This window comes from Castor canadensis, chromosome 7 (assembly GCF_047511655.1).
Source record: "Castor canadensis chromosome 7, mCasCan1.hap1v2, whole genome shotgun sequence".
Taxonomy (NCBI): domain Eukaryota; kingdom Metazoa; phylum Chordata; class Mammalia; order Rodentia; family Castoridae; genus Castor; species Castor canadensis.
In genome coordinates, this window is record NC_133392.1 from 62144830 (window position 1) to 62167145 (window position 22316).

Sequence of the window (22316 nt, forward strand, 5' to 3'; positions counted from 1 at the left end):
CCAGAAACAGTCTCCAGAAACAGGTGCAGCAGGGAGTGTTTAGAAGCAGTTTGGGCTTCAAAGAGCCAGTATTTGCAGAAAGACTGAGTGAGTGAAGAAATGGGGGGGAGGCGATGTGAATTCATGGCCTGGAACACCTGCACCCCCTCCCAGCCCCACACACTTCTTACCCACCCTTCCTGATCCAGCATTCTGTCTTCGACCCTGCAGGGCTCCCTGCAGCACAGTCCTGCCAGTGCCTGTCCTTGCTGCCCTCCACCAACCTGGCTCCTGGGTGTTGGAGGCACAGTGTGCTTACTGAATGCTTCATGGACACACAGCTGGTAGGGGAGATGCAGCGGTTTCCCCACCCTGACACTCATTCAGAAAATAACTGGAGTGCTCACTATGTGCCAGGCACTGAGCACCAAATCCCAGCCTTCCCCATGGTGCGGGAGCCCCGCCCCCCCTTACTCTTTACTGATTTTTAACCCATTTATTTATATATCTTGTCAGTTAAAAAATTATTTTGTGGTGGGATTAGGATTTGAACTCAGGGCTTCATGCTTGTAAAGCAAGCACTCTATCACTTGAGCCATGCCTCCAGTCCATTTTCTTTGATTGTTCTTTTTTGGGGGGGCGAGGGGAAGGTCTCAGGAACTATTTGCCTGGGCTGGCCTCAAACCATGATCCTCCCAATCTCAGCCTCCTGAGTAACTATGATTCTTTTTTTTTTTGAGACAGGGTCTCACTCTGTAGCTCAGGGTATCCTGGAACTCACAATTCTCCTGCCTTAGCCTTCCAAATGCTAGATTACAGACGTGCATTTACTTTACCATGTCTGACTTTCTTTTTGATATGATTCTGAAAAACATACTTACTGGAAAAAAATATATTTAGAAAATAGAAAAACATAAGGAAGAAAAACACAATTCCATAATTCTGCACCTATAGACCTGCAATTGGCTCCAGGCAGCCTGATAGACCCTCCTACGCCAGTCTCCAGATGACCAGCTGCATTTCTGGCTTTGGGACATTCTGGAACAGGACTCTTCAGGGATGGGCTTGGAGGAACAAAGGTGAACACTGTTTTGGAGAAACAGGTGCACGGTGTGAGTGTGGATTCAGTTTGGGCCAAAGATAAGCATTTTCAGTTCCTGAAAGGACTGGAGCTGAGTCGAGTCCCTAAGGAAAGAAACTGGCCTCCCTAGAGCAGGAAATAGAATATTTCCTCTGGGGCAGGGGGTGGCTCCTGCACTTGTCTTGACTGCAGGCAGGTCCCACATTGCAGAACAATTTGGCAAGTAGCACCACGGGATGGAGACATGCTGGTTCCTTCCAGCATGCATTCATTCCACTGAATGCAGTCATTCCACTGAATGACATTCCAGCAGGGAGTGGGACCCAAGACTCAGGTCAAGAGCAGTGAGAAATGCTTATCAGGCCGGGCCCATGTGTCTGAGGAGAGGACTGTTACTAAAGAAACTGACTCTATGAAGGAAATTAAGAGGCATAGAATGTCACACACCCAACTAGACTGACAGAGTGAGGGCTTTCTCATGATGGGGAAAATGCTCACATTAAAATGTTGGGTGGATACCAGGCCTGGTGGGGCACACCTGTAATCCCAGCACTCAGGAGTTTAAGGCAGGAGGATCTTGAATTTGAGGCCAGTCTAGGCTATATAACAAGACCCTGTTCCAAGAAAAGAAAAAAACAAAAACAAAAAAAGCATTGGGTATAAGAAAAACAGAATGTGAAATTATTTATGCCGAATGACAACAGCTATCTAAAAAGGGCTGAGACAAAAGATGAGAAAAGCCAAAGGGGAGCTGGAGGTGTGGTGCAAGTGGCAATGCGCCTGCCTAGCAAACGCAAGGCCCTGAGTTCAAACCTCGGTACCACCCCCCAAAAAAGAGAGAATCAAAGTGGTATTGCAGAGGCTTTTGTGAGGCAGGACCAGGGAGAGTTGGACTTCTGATTCCGCTTTTCTGTATTTTCTTTAATAAATAGGTATTTTCTTTGAGTATGTTAAGTGGAAATATTTTTATCTTTTTTCTAATCAGAATAAATATTTTGTTGGTAAAGTGTCTTTATTTCTTTTTTTTTCAAATATGGAACACTTCAGGGATTTCTTTGCCATCCTTGCACAGTGGCCGTGCTAATCGCTGTATTGGTCCAGTGTTAGTACATGTGTTTCCAGAGAGCACTGAAAACATTTTAAAACAGTGCAGATGTGTGAGAATACAAAATGACAGAGTCTCTATAATACCCTCCCCAGAGAAAACGGATTAATAGCTCGTATCTCCTTAGTCACACACATGGACTCACGTACACACAGACACACGCACATAAACACAGGCTCAGGTACACACACGTGATACAGTAATACTTTTAGGAAAAACCAGGACTGTCTTCAAAGGCTACTTTGAAACTTGTTTTTAATCATGTATCTGTTCCTCTGTCATTCACACCTAAGGGTCGCATCTCTTGCTTGTTTTTGGTTTTGTTTTTTTGAGACACAGTCTCCTGTGTGGCTCAGGCTGGCCTCAGCCTCCTGAATGCTGGGATTACAGGTGTGTGCCGCCATGCATGCCTAGCCCCACCCCCTTTGGTGGTTGCTCAATGTTCCACTGTGGGAGGCAGAGTGACTTGGTTTTGTAACAAATCCTTTGCATCTTGACCCGCTCCCCCTCTCCCCTCCCCTCTTTCTCCCTCCCCCTCACAGTTGGGGATTGAACCCAGGCCTTTGCACACACTAGGCCCAGCTTGTTTCCTAGCGTTTTTTATTTATTATTATTATTATTTTGTTTGTTTGTTTTCCTAGAGTTTTAATCTGACCTAGAACTCTGCGATGAACAAACTTCTCAAACGGAACTGCTGAGGCAAACAAAGCCTTTACTCTGCATTTTTGAGTTGTCTTTATTTTTAATTTTATTTATTTAATTTTTTGCAGTGCTGGGATTTGAACTCAAGGCCTCATGCTTGCTGGGCAGGTGCTTTTACTGCTTGAGACACTCCACCATTTTTTTTTTTTTTTGCAGTGCTGGAGTTTGAACTCAGGGCCTCCACTTTAGCCACCCCACCAGTCCTTTTCTGTAAAGGATTTTTCCAAGATAAGAGTCTTATGAACTATTTGACCCCATTGAGTTCGAACTGTGATCCTCCTGATCTCTGCCTCCTGGGTAGCTAGGATTACAGGTGTGAGCCACCAGTGCCTGGTTCCCCAGAAGTCTCTTTTTTTTTTTTTTTTTTTTTTTTTGCTGTACTGGGGCTTGAACTCAGGGCCTACACCTTCATTCCACCAGTCCTTTTTGTGTTAGGTATTTTTTTTTAATTTTTTAATTTTTTTTTTAATTGTTTTATTATTCATTTGTGCATGTGTTAGGTATTTTTGAGATAGGATCTCGAGACCTATTTGCCCAGGCTGGCTTCAAAACCACGATCTTCCTGCTCTCTGCCTCCTGAGTAGCTAGGATTACAGGCGTGAGCCACTGGCACCCAGCTATAAAACTCTCTTTAGAAGAATGTGTTGGGGGAAGGGGTGGTGGTGGCCCAAACAATGTATACACAAGTGAGTAAATGTAAAAACGAAAACATAATTTAAAAAAGAAGGCTGCACAGGTCTGAATTTTAAAGGAATGTCCATCAAGCCACATTTGTGCAGTATTTGGCATTTCATCTTCGTCAGTGCGATAGGTGGGAAAATGTCTCATCGTTGGCTTTCTGCCTCTTAAATCTTGGTGACAATCTTTTTTTGCATGTTTATAGGTTATTTGGATTTCTTTGTGAGTTCCCCACATCTTGGGGTTATTATTTACTTATTAGAGCTGGGTATTGCATTAATAATTACCAGTAGCACAAATCTTAATTGGAAGAAAGATGGTACAAGTGTCTTTACGCCACAATCTCCAAATTTAAAAGCAGAGGCTTCTACAGCCAGGCTGCGCAGAAAGAGGTCTTCAGGCAGGGCCTGGAGGGCAGCAGGAGTCCCAGCTCCAGGCCAGCCTTGCCCCTCACCTGGGGTGAGAGCTTGCACATGGCATCCACTCGGAGTTCTTGAGGCCTCCACTTCAAGACCTTCTTCTTTTATTAAGACATGGTCTCACTGTGTATCTGGATCCTGCTGCCTCAGCCTCCTGAGTGCTGGGATTACAGACATGCACTATCCCACCCAGCTCACCTTCAAATTCTTACTATGGAATTTCACTGACAGCCCAAGGCCGGAGGAACTTTTTAAAAATATGCCATTCCCAGTCCCCAGAGATGCTGACGTAATGGCTTGGGAAGGAGCCCAGGTGAGTGTCCTGTGTGTCCAGGCAGGGCTGCTCTGCTGAAAGCCAGGCAGAGCCACAGACTATACTCTGCTGCTCAGTTCACAACCCAGCCACCCCCAGGACGTCTCCTGGGACCATAGGTGCCATAAGAATTCATAAGTCTTCTTGTTGTTGTTTTGGTGGTGGTACTGGAGTTTGCACACAGGTTCTTTGTACTTGCTAAGTAGGTGCTCTACACTTCAGCCATGCCCCCAGTCCTTCTTGCTTCAGTTAGCAATTTAGGGTCTCAAGTTTAGGCCCCAGCCAGCCTGGACCTCAGCCCTCCTATTTACATTTCCTAAGTGGCTGCAGTGACAGATGGGTGCCACCATCCCAGCTATTGGTTGACATAAGACCTCATCAACTTTTTGCCCAGGAAGGCCTCAAACTATGATCCTCCCCATCTCTGCCTTATGAGTAGCTGGGATTATAGATGTAAGCCATCACACCCAGCCTTTGATACAGCAATTCCACATTCATGGGATAGAATACTATCTAGTCATAAAAAAACAACAGAGGTAGCCTGTATGTGCCAGTTGGGAAATTTTGCTGTGATATAACCAGAGTTCTAAGCTATCAGCCCAACTCCAGGGATTCTAACATGTCAGGTCCAGTGACTCATCCTAATAAACCAAATAAAGATAAGTAATGGTGAAGGACAGAGAAAAATTATGACATGGCATGCTGCTGGAGGAGGCAAACATGAGCTTTAGTTTAAATAGAGGAAGAATTGGGAGCTGGGGACATAGCACAAGTGGTAGAGCACCCGCCTAGCCAGCACAAGGCACTGAGCTCAAACCCCAGTACTGCCAAAAAAAAAAAAAAGAGGCTGGATGCCAGTGGCTCACAACTGTAATCCTAGCTACTTGGGAGGCTGAAATCGGGGAGGATCTCAGTTCAAGGCCAGCTCAGGCAAATAGCTTGCAAGACAAAATATCCAGAGCAAAATGGACTGGAGGTGTGACTGGAGCAGTAGAGCACCTATTTTGCAAGTGTGAAGTCCTGAGATTAAACCTCAGTCCCAGGACAAAGAAAAAGAGGCCTGCAGCTGTGCAGCAGTGGTGGAGTGCTAGCCTAGCATGTGTGAGGCTCTGGTTTTTCATCCCCACTAAGAGAAGAGGGGGAGGGGGAGAGAAAGAAAAAAAAACTCATTGAGCAAAGTAGAAAGAAAAAAGAAAGAAAGAGGGGGAGGGAGAAAGGGAAGAAGGAGAGAAAAAAGGAAAACACCCTAGCTTCCTCTCCGCCCCCCAACAGCCCTCATCCAAGCCACTATCCAGGATGGTCCCACTACCATAGATGACTGCAGGGCCCCAAGTCACCACTCTGGGGATTTCCAAGATGAGGCGGAAGTCAGAGTTGGGAAAGCTGACCAGCCAGGCAGCTGTGGGCCTGTCCCTGCACGCCCTGCTCCATAGCCTTGAAGGCAGTTCCTTATCCACTGAAGATGAAGCTGCTGCTTTCCAACACTTCAGACGGAGAGATTTTAGTCGTGTTGGCTCGCTTTTCTGCAAGGTGGAAATGAGCAGAGATGGGGAGAGATGGACAAGGGAAAAGAGGAGAAAAAAGGAAAGGGGCGGGAAGGAAAGAACATTAGAGTCGGAGGAATTTCACTTTTGCAACTTTAATTGATTTTAATTTTTTTTTTGAGACATTGCCTCACTATGTGGTAGCCCAGGCTGATCTAGATCTCTCCAACCTCTTGCCTCAGCCTCCCCACTGCTGCGATGAAAAGATATAGATAACAGAAAAAGTAATGATTCAACTAATTATTCCAACTTGAATGCCACCAAGACCAAGCGAAAGAAGCTTGTAGCCTGGCAGGGGCACGGGTGGGCGTATGGGGTGGGGCTCCTGCAGACGATAAGGAGTTTGCTGCACAGCAAGACCTTGTCTCAAGACATCCAAAGGAAGAAAGGCAACGAAGGGGACAGGGGAGGGGAGGGAGGGGGGGAAGCAGGGAGAGAGGGAGAGATACAATTTTAAGACAAGAAAGAAAACAAGGGATAGTCTAGAAAACATGGACCTTGCTGAGCCCTAAGGCCCGAGGTGGCGGGTGGCACAAGCCCACCGGTCCCTCTGGCCCGCAGCCGCGTCCTCATCCGCTTTCGAGATGTGGCTTTGTGCAATCGTAGCGCGGCGAGTTTCAGATCCTCAACAAAGAGAAGAAGCGAAAGAAGATGGGAAAGCTGGGGTCCCGGGCCTGGGGAGGGGACGAGCATGCCGCTGCAGCTCTTTTTAAGATCACCCCCTCCTGGCCTCGGCCTCCTGGGTCACCTGCCCTCATGAGCCACCTCCCCCTGCGCTCCCAGCTTCTCCTGCCTGAGCCACGCTGGCCTGAGGCCTGAAAGATTCTTCTTCCTCCTCCTTTGTGTGCTTCTGTCCCCTGGCCTGTGAGGTGGGGACACCATATGGAGCTGAAAACAGCACCTGGCATACTCCTGTCACCTCCAGCGAGGAAGGAGCCAGGAGCCTGGAGGCCTGACTTCTGCTGACACCATCCTGCTGCACGTTCCCTCAGCTCTAAAGTAAATCAGGAATTTAATATTAATGATATAAATAACCACATTAAACGGAAGCAGCTGCTGGGCTGTAGGCTCAGGCCTGTATTCCTAGCTTTTCAGGAGGATTACAGTTTGAAGTCAGCCCCCGCAAATAGTTCGTGAGACCCTATCTCTAAAAAACCCATTACAAAACATGGCTGGTAGAGTGGCTCGAAGTGCGGGTCCTGAGTTCAAATCCAACACCACACACACACACACACACACACACAAAGGAAGCAGCTTTGGGCTTGGGAGTATGGCTAAGTGGCACAGCACTTGCCTGGTATGTGTGAGGCCCTGGGTTCCATCCAAGCAAACACAAAAGTTCTCCCACTCTGGGCAATGTACCCCATTCTTTAGCATCCAAAGGAAGTGGAATCCTTAAGGGTAGAGAACAGGGAGTGCAGGAGCAGGGGAAGGTACCAGAGCAAATGGCACCCATGGAGAGAATGGATGGCAGAGACAGGATGGTGAGGCTATGGCAGGAGGGAGGGGAGAGGGCTGAAGCAGACAGATAGGATTCAGGGCAGGGTGGCCCCAGGACCTATGATGAGAGGAGCCCATCAGCCTGAGCAATGTGCCTCCAAGTGGGGACAAAACAAGAACTGTCACTGTGGAAGCTGAGGCCCTACAATGTCTGACAGGCTACATTACCGAAAGTTTAGTGCTTGTGGCTACCTGGGTTCTTGCGTCCAGCCAGAGAAGAATTCAGGCAAGATGTGAAAATGTAATAAAAGTAATAGTAAAGTTTGTTAGGAAAAAATTCAGTACAGCAGGATAAAAGTGGGGAGAAATGGGGCAAAAGAGGAGAAGCATTTCCTGCCCCATACAGGAAGCAGGAGTAAAGACTCAGCATGGTGGTCCTCCTCTCTTAGTCTTACACTTTGGGGGAGCTGGAGAAATACACGTGGTCGTTACGGTATTGGAGCTGGGTGGAAGATAAGTGCTAAGCCAGGGCGGGGTCATCCAGGCCTCCTCAAATCACAAGGACAGACAGTGTGCTTTAGGACTTCCAGTTGCTAGACGTGCCTTTCATTCTTTTTGTCCCTCCACCCATCCAAGGAGCCTTGGAGCTTGTTCACATTTCAGAGAAAGGCAGATAGATGCAGAGGGACAAGCAAGGCCCAGAGCCCAGTGTGACATTTCTAGGGTCATGGACGGGCTAGACCCTATGGAGTCTCAGGGTCCCTGACTGACAATGACTTCCTCTCCTATGCTCCCCATCATCCACTATGAAGCATTTCCTTGGCTTAAAGCTATCCCCAGCATCACAGAAAACTAAAAAATAAATAAAATGACACACGTGCAAAGAACCCATCAGATTTCCCATGGATCCAATATCGTAATGACCGCGTGTATTCCTCCAGCTCTCCAAAGTATAAGACTGGGATCACAGGCATGACCACATCTGGCTTCTTTGAGATTATTTTTAGACATCACCATAACACCTTCAAGATTCTGCGTTTAAAGCCAGGTCTGGTGGCAGGCACCTATAGTCCCAGCTACTCAGGAGGCTGAGGCAGGAGGATGGCAGGCTTGAGCCCAGTAGTTTGATACCAGCCTGGGACAGACACATAGCAAGACTCCCAACTCTTAAAACAAACAAACAAACAAACAAAAAGCTGCACATCAAACAAGTCCTTGGGGACAGATTCAGTGTCATCATCTGAAGGTAAATTTTAAGGCCTGGCTTGCTCATTATTTTGGGAACTCCCTGGGGCCTTCAAGCCATCTGCAGCCAAGGGACTGTTCTCTGCCTTGTTTCCCACAGGTGGACTGGGTGGGACCCTAGGAGGTGGAGGGCAGAGGGCTGAGGTCAGGGCTTAGAAGCACAGTTGCTTCCTTTTCTTTTTTCCCTCCCAGTGCTGAGGATCAAACCCAGGGCCTGTTCATGTTAAGCTCATGTGCTCACCCTCAGCCCTTATTTCTCTCTTCACACTGGTCAGGAGCCAGGCATGGAACGCTGAGCTGTGCCTTCCCTGGGAGAAGGGCCTGTGTCCCACCTCGAGCCCATAAGTCCCCCACCGTGGTTCTCAGAGCTGCCCACCACTTCCCACAGTCCACCCCCCACTGCCCCACTGCCCCACTGCCCCACTCTCCCAGGGATGCCCCCTCTGGGTCAGTGTGGATTGCACACACCTTCCAGCCTCCTGCTCCATTTGTTTATCCTATCCGTCAGTCCATGGATGTTATGAAAGGGTTGCCAGAGCACGTTAGACCTGTAGGGATTCAAGATCTAGAACTGTCCACTCCCTGTGGACTCACAGCTCTCTAAGGGAGAAAGACGAACAGACAGGGATAGAGAGAGGCAAATGCTCTGATGGGTTAGTGCAAGGCCTACAAAAGCACTCAGCTCAGACTTAGGGCATCAGGGAGGGCTTCCTGAAGGAGGCAGCATCTAGGGTGCTATGTGGAGGGAGAGCTAGCTAGGCAAATGAAGCAGGTAGGAGAGAGAACTCCAGGCAGAGACAGCATGTGCAAAGGACCTGAGGAGAGAACATGGTGCTCCAGGGCCCTGCAGAGATGAGTCTGCACCTGGGGTGGCCAGGCCCCCAAGGCTAGGACGGGTTCAGGAATTCAGAAACTATCTCCCACAGTCAGTCTCTGGCTGCCCAAGTCCTTGCAGGCCCCGATGTTCTGCAACTTCCTGCAGACAAAGTCCGGCAGATTCTGTTCTGCATGCAGGTCTGACGCCTTGGCAAGGGCTGCCCGCTGGGCCCATCCCCTCTCAGCCCTCAGCTGTGGAGAGGCAGGCTGGCTTGAATCCTGTAGCTGCCCGCTGGGCCTTTCCCCCTGGCCCCATCCTTGCCTCAGTGACCCACTCAGGGGTCTCTGTGTGCAGAAGCAACCCCCTCCCCCCAACTCAGGAAGGCTTAGATCCAGGAGGCTCCCGCAGGCAGCACTGCCTGTGCCAAGTCACATGGGTCCTCATGGGCAAGCTCCGTTGTTTCAGCAACATGGGCAGCGCCACTGGCACTGGTGTCAGAGGGCAGCCCTGGGCAAATAGTTTCAGAGATCCTATCTCAAAAAAAACAAAACCCCAAGACAGGGCTGGCAGAGTAGGTCAAGAGGTAGATGACCTGCCTAGCAAGTGTGAGGCCCTGAGTTCAAACCCCAGTACCAAAAAGGAAGACTTTTCAGGTAAGATGAGTCAGGGGTGGTGATGTTACCGAGAAATAGAAGCAGACAATTACTTGCCATTGTGTAGTGATGTCACCTTTTAGAAGAGCTACACAATTTAATGAACCTAAAATTTCCAGTTGACACATAGGTGATGCTGGAGAATCATGTGTTCGTAAAAATTGCTGTATAAAGCATGAGATCCACTACTGTGCTTTCTCTTCACGCCCTACAATTCTTGCGTCTTTTATAAAGTATATGCCAGACTCCTGCAACTTTTTTTTTTTGCTGGTGAAACTGGGGTTTGAACACACAGCTTTGCACTTGGAAAGAAGGCACTCCATCTCTTGAGTTACACCTCCAGTCCATTTTGCTCAGGTTATTTTGGAGACAGGGTCTCCAAATCTATTTACCCAGGCTGAGCTCAAACTGCGATCCTCCTGATCTCAGCCTCCCAAGTAGCTAGGATTACAGGCATGAGCCACCGGTGCCGGCCTGACTCCTGCATGTCAGCGTAAGGGAGCATGAAGTGTTTGTTGATATGGTTTCAGATTCCACATTGCAGTTAACATTGAAGAAGGCAACGCTTGCAGAGTGCTTGCCCAGCAGGTGCAGATCCTGGCTCCATCCCTCATACCACGAAGAGAGAGAGGGAGAGAGAGAGAGAGAATACACTTCTAGGGTTCTGGTGTAGCGTCAAAGCTTATCTGTCTTTCCCAACTGCGTATGTGTGGAGTCAGATTTTCTTGAGTCAAAAACAGCATTGCAACAGAGAGAAAGCAGAAGTGGACTTCTCTCTGGGGGTCTGATGTTCTATTGCAACAGACATTAAAGAGAATTGCAAAAAATGCAAAACAATGAATGCTACTTTTTTTCTTTTTAACAGTACTGGGGTTTAAACTCAGGGCCTCACACTCGGGAGGTAAACGCTCTAGCACTTGAGCCACGCCCTTTTTGCTTGCTATTTTTTTGGATAGGGTTTCATGTTTGTATCCATTCCATCCTCCAAATCTTTGCCTCTTGAGTGGCAGAAGCGTGAGCCCCTGCGTCACTTTTTTTTTTACTGTATTTTTTTTTTTTTTGCTGTTTTTGGAAATGAAGATATTTTTCTTAAAAATATGTTATGTTTACACACAATGGGTTATTTATTTATTTATTTTGGTGGGACTGCAGTTTGAACTCCAGGCTTCTGAACTCAGGGCTTTGCACTTGCAAAGCAGACACTCTACTGTTTGATTCACACCTCCACTTCATTTTTCTTAGGCTATTTTGGAGATGGGGTCTTGCTTTCTACCTGGACGGGCCTGGACCTCAATCCTCCCAATCTTGGCGTCTCCCATATCTTGGGATGACAGGCACCTGCCTCTTTGCCCAGCTACTGGTTGAGATAGGGTCTCACGAGCTATTTGCCCAGGCTGGCCTCAAACATCCATCCTCCCAATCTCAGCCTCCCAAGGAGCTAGGATTACAGTTATGGGTTCATTCTTGTTACCTTTTGATAAATTAATAAGTATTTGGGTCCTCAATAATTCTTAAGACTGTAAAGGTGTCCCAAGGTCAAAAAAGTTTGAGAACCACTAAATTATGCCTCTAATTTGAAAGTAAGAAGGGAGTATTTCAAAACATTTATTTTGAAAAAAAGGATGCATTGGGCCACCACTTCATACCCAGCAGGATGGCTGTAATAAGAAAGAAAATAACAAGCATTGACAAGGATGGCAAGGATGGGTAGAAATTGACACCTTCACACACTGTGAGTAAGAATGCAAAATGGTGCAGCCACTATAGAGAAAAAGTCTGTCAGTTCCTCAAAAATATTAATTTGCTCCAATGTAACTATGTCCTTCTGGGTACACCTACGCAAGACGAGTGCAAACATATTTTCAACGTAAAACGTATACACACGTGTTCATAGGAGCCATATTCCTAATAGTCAAAAGTAGAAATAGCTCGAGTGCTCATCAACTCATGCACGTATAAAATGTGGTATTGCATTTATTCAATAGACTATGGCTGTGTGCGCACGCGCGTCACTGGAGATTGAACCCCGGGTCTCCTGCATGCTACGCAAGTCTTCTATCACTGAGCTACATCACCAGCCTCTTTTTAAAATGTTATTTTGAGACCTAGCTCAGGTCTAGTTGCCCAGGGTGGCCTTGAACCTTTGATCCTCCTGCCTTGGCCCTTTGAGTAGCTGGGATTCTATATAGATATGAGCCACCACACCAGGAGGTTTTGCAATAAAAATGAGTGAAGGACCCAGTGTGGTAGCTCAAGCCTGTAATCCCAGTCATTCAGGATGCAGAGGAAGGAAGATCTCAGTTTGAGGGCCACAGAGTGAACTTCCCACATCTCCCCCCAAAAAACCAATAAAACAGAAAGGTTCAGAGCTAGATTGTGGTGAGGGTTCTACAGCTCTATTAATATACTTTGAATGGGTGAAGTGTATAGTAAATAAATTATATCTCAATAAGGTGGTTTTTAAAATGCAGTAATCTGCTTTTTTTTCCCGTGGTACTGGGATTTGAACTCAGGGCCTACACCTTGAATCACTCCACCAGCCCTTTTTGTGAAGGGTTTTTCGAGATAGGGTCTCGCGAACTATTTGCCTGGGCTGGCTTCGAACCGCGATCCTCCTGATCTTTGCCTCCTGAGTTGCTTGGATTACAGGCGTGAGTCACCAGCGCCCGGCTGAAATACAGTAACCTAGTTTTCAAAAAGCTGGGATTGGATAGGCGAATGTATTGGGTGGAGGAATGTTGAGAACTCTTCCTCTGGCAGCCACTTTGTGCATAGCACCAGGGAGGTGAGGACGTATTCACTTGCTATTCTGAGACTAACCACAAGAGGGCAGAATAACACAGCATTCGCTGCGCCATCAGGGACCCCGTTCCTCATCTCCAGGCTGGTCCTGGGAAAGCCTCACACCGCAGCCTGGTGCCTGGACTGGGGTGGGAGATCAGGAAGAGCTAGACTGAGCAGGAGTGACTCGTGGGGCGGCCCGCCGTGACGATGCGTGCGTGTGGTGCCCCCACCTGCAGGCTCAGCTGAGTCTTTTCTGGACTCCAGGTAAACACCCACAGCAGTCCTGGGGAGGGGTCCATCCTGACTCCTGACCCCACGGAGACGCAAGAGGATGCAGAACTGGGCAGCAGCCACCCAGCAAGCTATCGGACGTCAACTCTGTGCTTGGCTCTGGGAAAACTTGGCGTATATAAAACTCAGTCTCGAATCCACCCACTCATTTAGTTAAGGGAGGATTGTGTGGGCACCTGCAAAGAGTCACGTGCTGCATGGGTCCCTGAGAAGCCCAGGCAGCACTTCTATTACTTGTTTTTGGGTTTTTTTTTTTTTTTTTTGGTAGTACTGGGGTTTGAACTCAGGGCTTACTTCTTGCTAGGCAGGCACCCTGCCCCTTGGTCCACACCTCCAACTCTTTTTTGCTTTATTTTTCAAGTAAGGGCTCACATTTTTTTGCTACCTATGCCTCCCTCATAGCTGGGACCTTAGGTATGTACCATCATACCTGGCTTATTAATTGAGATGGGGTCGTGCCACCTTTTTGCCTAGGTTTCCCTCAAATTGCAATCTTCCCAGTCTCTATCTCCTCTGCCTCTGCATCTCTGTACTTGAGTGATGGGATAACAGTTGTGTACCACCATGCTCGGCTGGAAGGAAAGTTTTCGGCAGAGGGAATATTATGTGCAAAGGTTTGGAGGTGGGAAAGAGCTCTAGAACTGAAAGAGGTTGGCCTAGTTGAAAAACTACCCAGCCACAAAAAGGATGAAGCCCTAGCTGGGGGCTTGGCTCAAGTGATAGAGCACTCACCTAGCAAGTGTGAGGCCATGAGTTCAAACCCCAGTACAAACAACACCAACAAAAAAAAGGATAAAGTCCTAAAACATGGCACGTGGTGCATGAATCATGATGTTAAGTGAAAGAAGCTAGGGACAGAAGGTCACACACAGTGTGACTGTCTGTGTGAAGTGTCTGGAACAAGCAAATCCATACACAGGTGCAGATTAGCGATTGCCAGCACCTGGAGGCGAGGCAGGATTAGGAGTGGCTGCTTAACGAGTTCTGTGTTTCCTTTCAGGAGTGATGAAAATGTTTTGCAACTAGACAGAGGTGAAAGTTGCACGACATTGCAGATGTTCTAAAGACCAATGGACGTACACTTTATTTTATTTTATTTGTTTATTTTATTGGCGGCAGTGGGGTTTGAATTCAGGGCCTCACACTTGCAAAGCAGGTGCTCTTACTGGTTGAGCCACTCTGCCAGCCCTTTTTTGTGCTGGGCATTTTTGAGATAGTTTCTCGAGAACTATTTGCCCCCAAATGATTAATCATACGTGACTTTTACCTCAAGAAAAACAAGAATTCAGCGTGGAGTTAGTGCTATAAGAGAGAGACAAGCCAGGAGACAGTATTGTTAACTATAGTCACCCTGCTGTGCAATAGAAAACAGAATTTATTCCTCCTATCTAACTGTAATCTCGTGCCTGTTAAGTCTCCCTGTCTCCACCTTTCCCCAGCCCTTCCCAGGCTCTGGAAATCACAAAATTTTACTCACTACTTCTAGGAGATAACTTTTTTTGATTCCACATTTGAATGGGATCGTGCAGTATTTGTCTTTCTGTGCCTGGATTATTTCACTTAAGATACTGTCCACATTCACCCATCTTATCACAAGTGACAGGGTTCCATTCTTTTTTTGTGGTTGAATAGTATTGTATTGTGTGGACATACCACAATTTTCCTCACCTGTTCATCTGTTGATAGACACAGGCTGACTGCATGTCTTGGCTACTGTGAATAGAGTTGCAGTGAACATGGGAGGGCAGCTGTCTCTTCCATATGCCCATCTCCTCCCCTTCGGCTGCACACCGAGCAGTGGGTCAGGGCTGGTGTCCCAGCCATGAGACAGGGAGGCAGAGGAAATGATATGTCCAGAAGCAGACCACACAGCCCCCTAGCACCTCGATTGTAGCCCAGTGACACCCATGGTGGACTTCTGGCTTCTAGAACTGTAAGATAATGAATTTGTGCTGCTGTGAAGCATAAAGTCTGTGTTGTTCATTATGGCAGCAACAGAAGATGAGCACAGAGGTGGGCACAGGGCTGCCTGCCTCCTCCCACATTGCTCAGGCCTGTGACTCTCAGCAGCCCCTTGGGCTCCAGGCCCCTGTTGGCCACTGTGGTGTCACGTCCAGACACCTAGGGCCTTACTGGCTTCTGTGTTGTTTCTCCCTCAAGAAGGCAAGCTTCCTGCCTTGAACCTGGTACCTTAGCTCTTCCCTTCCTCAGGGCCATCAGCCCCAACAGCTCTCGGCCTCCAGCTCAGTTCCATGCAGCTGTCCTGCACCACCTTGGGCCAGGAGGGAGAGCAGCAAGCGCCTCCTCTCTTGGGGTCTCAAACCTGTGTGTGGATACAGACGAGAGGCCAGGCAGTCATAAGCACACCAGGACCCTCTGCAATGCAAGCTTCGAAGGTCAGGACTGGTTTGTTCCTCTACCTGCAGAAGCCTTTACCCAAAGCAAGCAGCATAGCCCTTGTCACACACCTTTGTCCCCTCTGATGGCCAGCACAACTGTGGACAGTCCCATGAATGCTGATGTGCCTCACTCATGCCCCACTTGCTATCTGGCTCTTTGCTTTCCTTCCTCAGGACTTTCTCCAAAGCTTGGCAGGCTGATGGCCCCTGGGCAGGCACAGCCCAGTTGAGGGGCAGAGTTAACCCAGGTCATCCTTGACCCCAGAGTGTGGGTCCATCCATGACCCAGGGTCAGGAGCATGGCGGATGCCCAGCCTTCCGCCTAGTAGTGGTCATCTGGGATGTCTTTTGTTTGAGACATGGTGACCTCAATCACACCCTGTTACTGGCTTCTTCTTCTTCCCTGTCACACCTCTTAGTTCCTGCATCCAGAAAGCACTCCAATAAATTCTGTACCAAATTCTCATCTCAGGCTCTACTTTCAAGGAAACAAAAACTAATGCACCAGGAACAATGGCCACCCAAACCTGAGTGCAGGAGATGGAGTTAAAATGAGGAGCTCTGAAGCCCGGCAAAGTCACTTCCACCAAGGACAAGGTGGGGAACGAGTTCCAATCAGACAAGTCCAGAGAGACCAGCAACCAAATGTAGTCGTGCAATTCAATTTGGTCCTGGATCCGAAAAAAAAAAAAGACATTTTGGAGGAAGAGAGGAGTACATTTGAGTGCAATGAATTGCTGTTGCATTCTGGGTGTCAGAAGGACTGCGCTGATTCTGGAGGCTGGCTGCTCTGAGGGGATGGATGTGGATGGGGAAGTGTCACCATATTGTTGAAATAGAGGGGGCAGGAAGGAGAGAAGGGTTCACTACCATCAGGGGAGCCAGAAGTCACTCACCACCTTTGCATATCCATCTCCCCAGATGATGTTGGTGGGTCCAGTGCCTGGTGTCACGTGGCTGGGATCTACACTCATGCATTTTTGCAGTGCTGGGGATGGTCCCTAGGCCCTGCACTGACAGCAAATGCTGTGTCACTGAGCCCTTGTCCTGCTCAAGGTTGTTTTGCTGGTGTGTGTGTGTGTGTGTGTCTGTGTGTATATGTGTGTATGTATGTGTGTATGTGTATGTGTGTGTGTATATGTGTGTTTGTGTATGTGTGTATGTGTGTGTGTGTATGTATGTGTATGTGTGTGTGTATGTGTATGTGTGTGTGTGTGTATGTCTGAGACAAGCTCTTAAAACATAGCCCAGGCTGACCTCAAACCTCCTGCTTCAGCCCCCCCAGTACTGGGATTATAGGCGTGTATCCCCATGCCGGCCTTTGAAGGCTGGTTTGGATCCTGCCTTTCCCTTTCACAGATATCTTTCCAGGCATGGTGCAGAGATGGATGGTGTCCCTTTTACTATAGCTTTCCAGGAATACTTGTGGCTCGTTTTCCTAGTTCAGTATATGAACAATACTGCATAAACCTTCTTGTAGACATCTTTTTGCACATCACCAATTATCTCTTGGGACAAATTCTTAGCAAGAGAATTTCAGGGTCCAAGGGATGCCTCTGGGACCCTCCCTACACACTTTTGGGGGAGCCTTCTAAGTCTCTACAGGAAGCAAGCAAAAAAAAAAAAAAAGCCAAGTTTTCCCCCCACCCGGAGCTCTGACACCCAGGTCCTCTTCCTGGATGTTCTTAGTTTCTGGGTGATTCCTCCAGGGCTGGTTCACACTCTGGATGGAAGGAAGTACACGCCCCTCCCCAGCCCAGGTTTCACATAAATGATAGCTTTCTCTGCTCACTGTTCTTCCCTAACCTATTTTAAAAACAAGAATCCTTAAAAAAAACAAACAAACACAACACCATATGCTTCATAGACAGCCTCCAAATATTATCCCAATTAATTACTTTTACAGGTGCTCACTATGCATCCCAGGTTGGCCTTAAACTCGTTCTCCTCCTGCCTCAGCCTTCCATGTGCTGGGATTACAGGCATTCTTCACTATGCCAGGCCCCCCAATTTTTTTTTTAAATCAGAAGACAAAGAGGTGAGAAAAGTGAAATAACACATTGAAATTTTATATCCCCTTTCTTGGCCAGACTGTCCTGAACAAGTCACTCTCAGATGACAGTGAGCTGGGGAGAAGTGGTGGCTTTGTGGCAGCCTGTCTGGCTAGAGGTATATCCGGCAAAAGCCACATCTGTAGCCACCCCAGTTCTCCAAAGGGAGATGCCACCCCCACCTCCTGACCTTGGCCAGGGATTATTTTTATCCATCCCAGTCACTAGTTAGCTTGGGAACCCTATAATTTGGGAGCCTGGCCACCCTCATACTATAATTCCCCAGCAGACACCCAGGCGTCCACGTGACGAGGGAGGCTGCTGAGCCTGCTGCAGCTGAGCTCAGGATCTGAACATGGGATCTCCAGTCCCAGGCTGTCCTGGTGTTGTCACTAGTGGAGAGGCTGCAGGAGAGCCTGCCATCTACCCACGCTCCTGTTTCTCTTGCCTGAGAAATTCAAGCAAAGTGGTACCTGGTTTTTCTGACCATGGAAGTAAAGCCAATCCAGTGCTCCAGTGGGGTTACTAATGCAGCTATCCCCTCTGGATGTCCCCCTTCCCAGTCAAGGAGGCTAGACTAAGGCAGACATCCTGCCACCACACCTATAATCCTAGCAAGACCTGCCTGTGTATTCCTCACCAATCTCTGGCGGCATTCTGGTCTCCATGGAAACCAGTCCCCTTGGTTTTCTTCTGGAGACATCTTTGGACAGCATCCCACCAGCCCATAAGCCCCTGCCACCTGAGCTGGCCTTGGAGAGAGTTTCAGAGCACTCTGGGGTCTCCAGGGAGGCATGACTGACCCAGTTTCTGGTCGGGATCCTAGCAAAGGAGCAAATGCCAGGTTGGGCCCACTTGGGTGGCCGGAACCCTGGTTCAGGGCTGGACACCGAAGGACCGCAGATCCTCTGGTCCAGAGACCTCGAGCATTGGCTGGTCCAATGTCCTTGCTGTCCAGATTGGGAGACTGAGGTGCAGAGAGGGGAAGAGACTTGCCCATGGCTTCAAAGCATGCCTCAGGATGGGAGGGCCCTAGGTTGGTTTCCCTGCAGAAAGCCCCAAGTCTAGACTCCTGTGGAGGTGGTTATTTGGGATTAATCATTCAGGAAAGCCAGCGGAGAGTGAGGAGACCGGAGGGGAAAGGGACAAAGATCCACAGAAGCAGGAAGCTAAGTTCTGGGCACAGCAGGGCACAGCTCAGAGCTGCCCAGCCAGGGGGATGGAGATTCCACACTCCGCACGCACCACTGCTGACCAAGGGTGACCCAAGAGGACATGAACTCCAGGCACTTTCTGGGCTCTTCATGAGCAAGACCAGGCGGGGTCTGGCCTCCAGTCCTGGGCATCTCTGAAGTCGTGGAAGCACGAGATGCCACAGCATTCTGCTTGGTGTCTCCCCGCACCTGACCAAGAAGTGTGGGAAAACCAGGCCCGTGGCTCACACTTGTAATCCTAGCTACTCAGGAGGCAGAGATCAGGAGGATCAGGGTTCGAAGCCAGCCCAGGCAAATAGTTCAAGAGATCCTATCTCGAAAAAAACTAGCACACACACACACACACACACACACACACACAGGGCTGGTGGAGTGGCTCAAGGTGAAGTCCCCCAGCACCGCAAAAAAAAACAGTGTGGGGAAAGCCCTGTGAGGAAATGCTGTCTAAGGAGACAGGAGCTGACACTGCCTTATTCCTCCTTCTCCTCCTGGTGCCACTGTCCTGGATGCCTAGCATACGGCTTCTTGAAGGCTACTCTTTGGAATAGGGGTTCAATCAAGCACCCTACTCCCTGCCCTTGCCAACCGCATGCATCATTCCAGCCATATTTCAGCATATAATTCACAGGATAAGAACACCTGTTTACAAAATCAGAACCACAATACCATTCGCTCACCTATAAAATTCCATAATGGTTCCTTAAATTATCAAAGACGCCATCAAGTGCACATTCCCCAAAGTATTTTATCAATTTTTAAAAAATAAGTTGCTTGAATCTGGATGCAAATCAAGTCCATAGGTTTCATGTGCTCATGCCAAATAGGAAAGAGGGGAGCGAGTCTGTCTTTTGTGGAGTGGCTAAGGGTCATTTGAACATGGCGAGGGCACACCACTCAGAGAGCGAGCCCAGGGAAGGAGCTTCCAGGTCCACCAAGCTGGTGGGAGAGAAAGAGAGAGAGAGAGAGAGGAGAGAGGATGTAGGTTTGGTCATGCTATTTGCTTGGAGTAGTAACAGAAGCAGAAGCTTTCAGTGTGCAGGTGCAGTTTGGCTTGTCTCTATACTCCTATCAACCTATCTTAGGGAAAGCATATCCCAAGGTAGCCACTGGTCCAAGGAGAATGGAAATGATAGGCAGAGAGACTGAGTTTAGCCCAAAGTCCAGTTGGGCCTCAGCCCTGCCAACCCATGACCTGAAACAGCCAGGTGAAATCAGCAACCTGGAGATAAGGAAAATGACTGAATATTGTGAGCCTTTGAGATTTCAAGGTAGCATTCTTGCAGTAATCATGGTCCTTGTGTTCTCCAGCCTAGCATAGTTCTGGGCTAAAAAGTATTTGTAAAAAAGGAGAAGAAGAAGGAGGAGGAGGAGGAGGAGGAGGAGGAGGAGGAGGAGGAGGAGGAGAAGAAGCAAATACATACAATACATTTTTTCAGGGCTGTAGATTGAAGCCAAGTACCCGAATATGCAAGGCAGGCGTACAATCTGCCACCGAGCTACACCTCAGCTCTACACTCTTTGATGCGCACATATGCAGTATGAGTCCGCTCAATTCACTATGCCTCTCCAGGACCTCTGCTACCTCTTCTTTTCAAAGGGGCTAACAATAGCTTCTTTGCAGGGTTGTGGTGAAGATAACGTGAAATGACACAGGTAAAGCTCCTGGTACTTTGTGGCAAAGAAGTGACAGTTTTCTTCCTACTTCTCTGCTCCTTGATATCCTTAGTGAGCTCTTAGGTTAAAATTACTAGGGGCCAAGGAAACTGAGATGGGGGTGCTCATGAGCTCAACCTCCAACTGGAGGAGCCCTTTTCTTTTCTTTTTCTTTTTTTTCATGGTACTGGTTTGAACTCAGGGCTTCCCTTTTGCTAGGCAGGTGCTCTACCACTTGAGGTTGAGCCCAGTTTTATTTATTTATTTGCATTACTGGGGTTTAAACTCAGTGCCTATACCTCAAGCCACTCCACCAACCCCTTTTTTGTGATGGTTTTTTCCAATATAGGGTCTACAGAACTATTTTCCCAGGCTGGCTTCAAACTGCAGTCCTCCTGATCTCTGCTTCCTGAGTAGATAGGATTACAGGCATGAGCCACCTGTGCCTGGCTTCAGGTTATTTTTCTTTTTTTACATAGGGTTTTGAGTTTTTTCCCAGAACCAGCATGGATTGTGACACAGGTTGGTGCCACCACACCAGTTTTATTGGTTGAGATAGGGTCCCACTAACTTTTTGCCTTGGCTCGTCTCAAATCTTGATCCTCCCAATTTCTGACTCCTGAGTAACTGAGATTACAGACATGAGACCCATGCAGCCAGTAAGCCTCTTTATATTCTTCTTCCTCCTCCTTTGATTTCTTCAAGTCCCTGCCCTGCTAGCTCTTCCTGCAAGGGAACAGGATTTTCCCTGGGTCCTAGGATGGCTCAGTGGCTTCCTGGATCAGCATGTAACCAGACTGTCTTAAGGTGACAGGCAGCTTACACCCCTATGCTTTTTCCCTCAGAAACTAGCCATTCCCTAAGAAGACTTACTTGGCTGTTTCCAGGCTACCATGTGAGGAAGCCCAGCTGTTACCAGAGGAGAGGGTCAGTGCAGTTATCTCATTCTTACATCCGACAGAAGATTTCAGGCATGACACAAAATGTAATGAAAAGTATAGTTTATTAGCAAAGAAAAGGCACTTTCAGAGGTGGAAGTGGGTCATCTCAGCAAGAGGGATTGAGAACGACAATTACTTCTACCCTGGCTACCCTGGCTCAGGCTTCTATTGAAGTGTAAGGGACTTGGAATGTCAAATCCTTCCCTGAAACCAGTCTCCAGGGAGTGATTGACAGGACAGCTGGGAAAGAATTATGACTGTTCTCAAGAATCGCTGTAGCAGAGTGCCCTTGAGTCACACCTGTAATCCTAGCTACTCAGGAGGCAGAGATCAGGTGGGTCCAGGTTTGAAAGCAGCATGGGCAAATAGTTCGAGAGACCCTATCTTGAAAAAAACCTTCACAAAAAAGGGCTAGTGGAGTGACTCAAGATGTAGCCCTTGAGTTCAAGCCCCAGTACTGAAAAAAAAAAAAAAATCACTCCGCACATTCAGTTACCCATGGCTATCTAAGAAAAACCAAAAACCCATGGAAGAAAAAATTTTAAAATATAATGAAAGTATAACGACATGGTCACAGGCTAAAGGCAACTCTCAAAGCAGCTCTGTTTAACCTGATTAGACCAGAACTTGGCTTTCATTTGGGACCAGGTGCAAAAGAACATAGTGATAAGTAGGAGTCCAGAGCAAAGTTAGTTTTGAGGAGGATCTGGCTACATCAGGCCTTCACCTTGTCAGTTCCCACCAGGCCTCCTCCCTATCAGTCAGAGATTAGCTTGCAGCATGTAGGCAAGGAAGCCATGAGAGGGAGAAAGCAGAACTCCCAGTACATACGCCCTGAACCAAGGATTCTGCATGTTAGGGTTCCCTTGCATATCCCCATCACTCATGGCTATCTGCCACCTGTCATTCTCCCCCGAAACACTTGGGACCCTGAAATCTTTTAAGGAATGGGAAGTCAAAGTCAGTCTTTGGCTACTTCCTGCTGGTGTGGGGCCTGGACCAGGATC

The 22316-nt window shown here is 48.1% G+C and overlaps 1 non-coding gene across 1 annotated transcript; it reads right to left on the minus strand.

Moving 5' to 3' along the window:
* Positions 1-2087: 2087 nt before the first annotated feature.
* Positions 2088-2189, minus strand: LOC141425247 (U6 spliceosomal RNA). Its single transcript, XR_012450328.1, has one exon. It is a non-coding gene; the product is annotated as a U6 spliceosomal RNA (small nuclear RNA).
* Positions 2190-22316: the final 20127 nt, after the last annotated feature.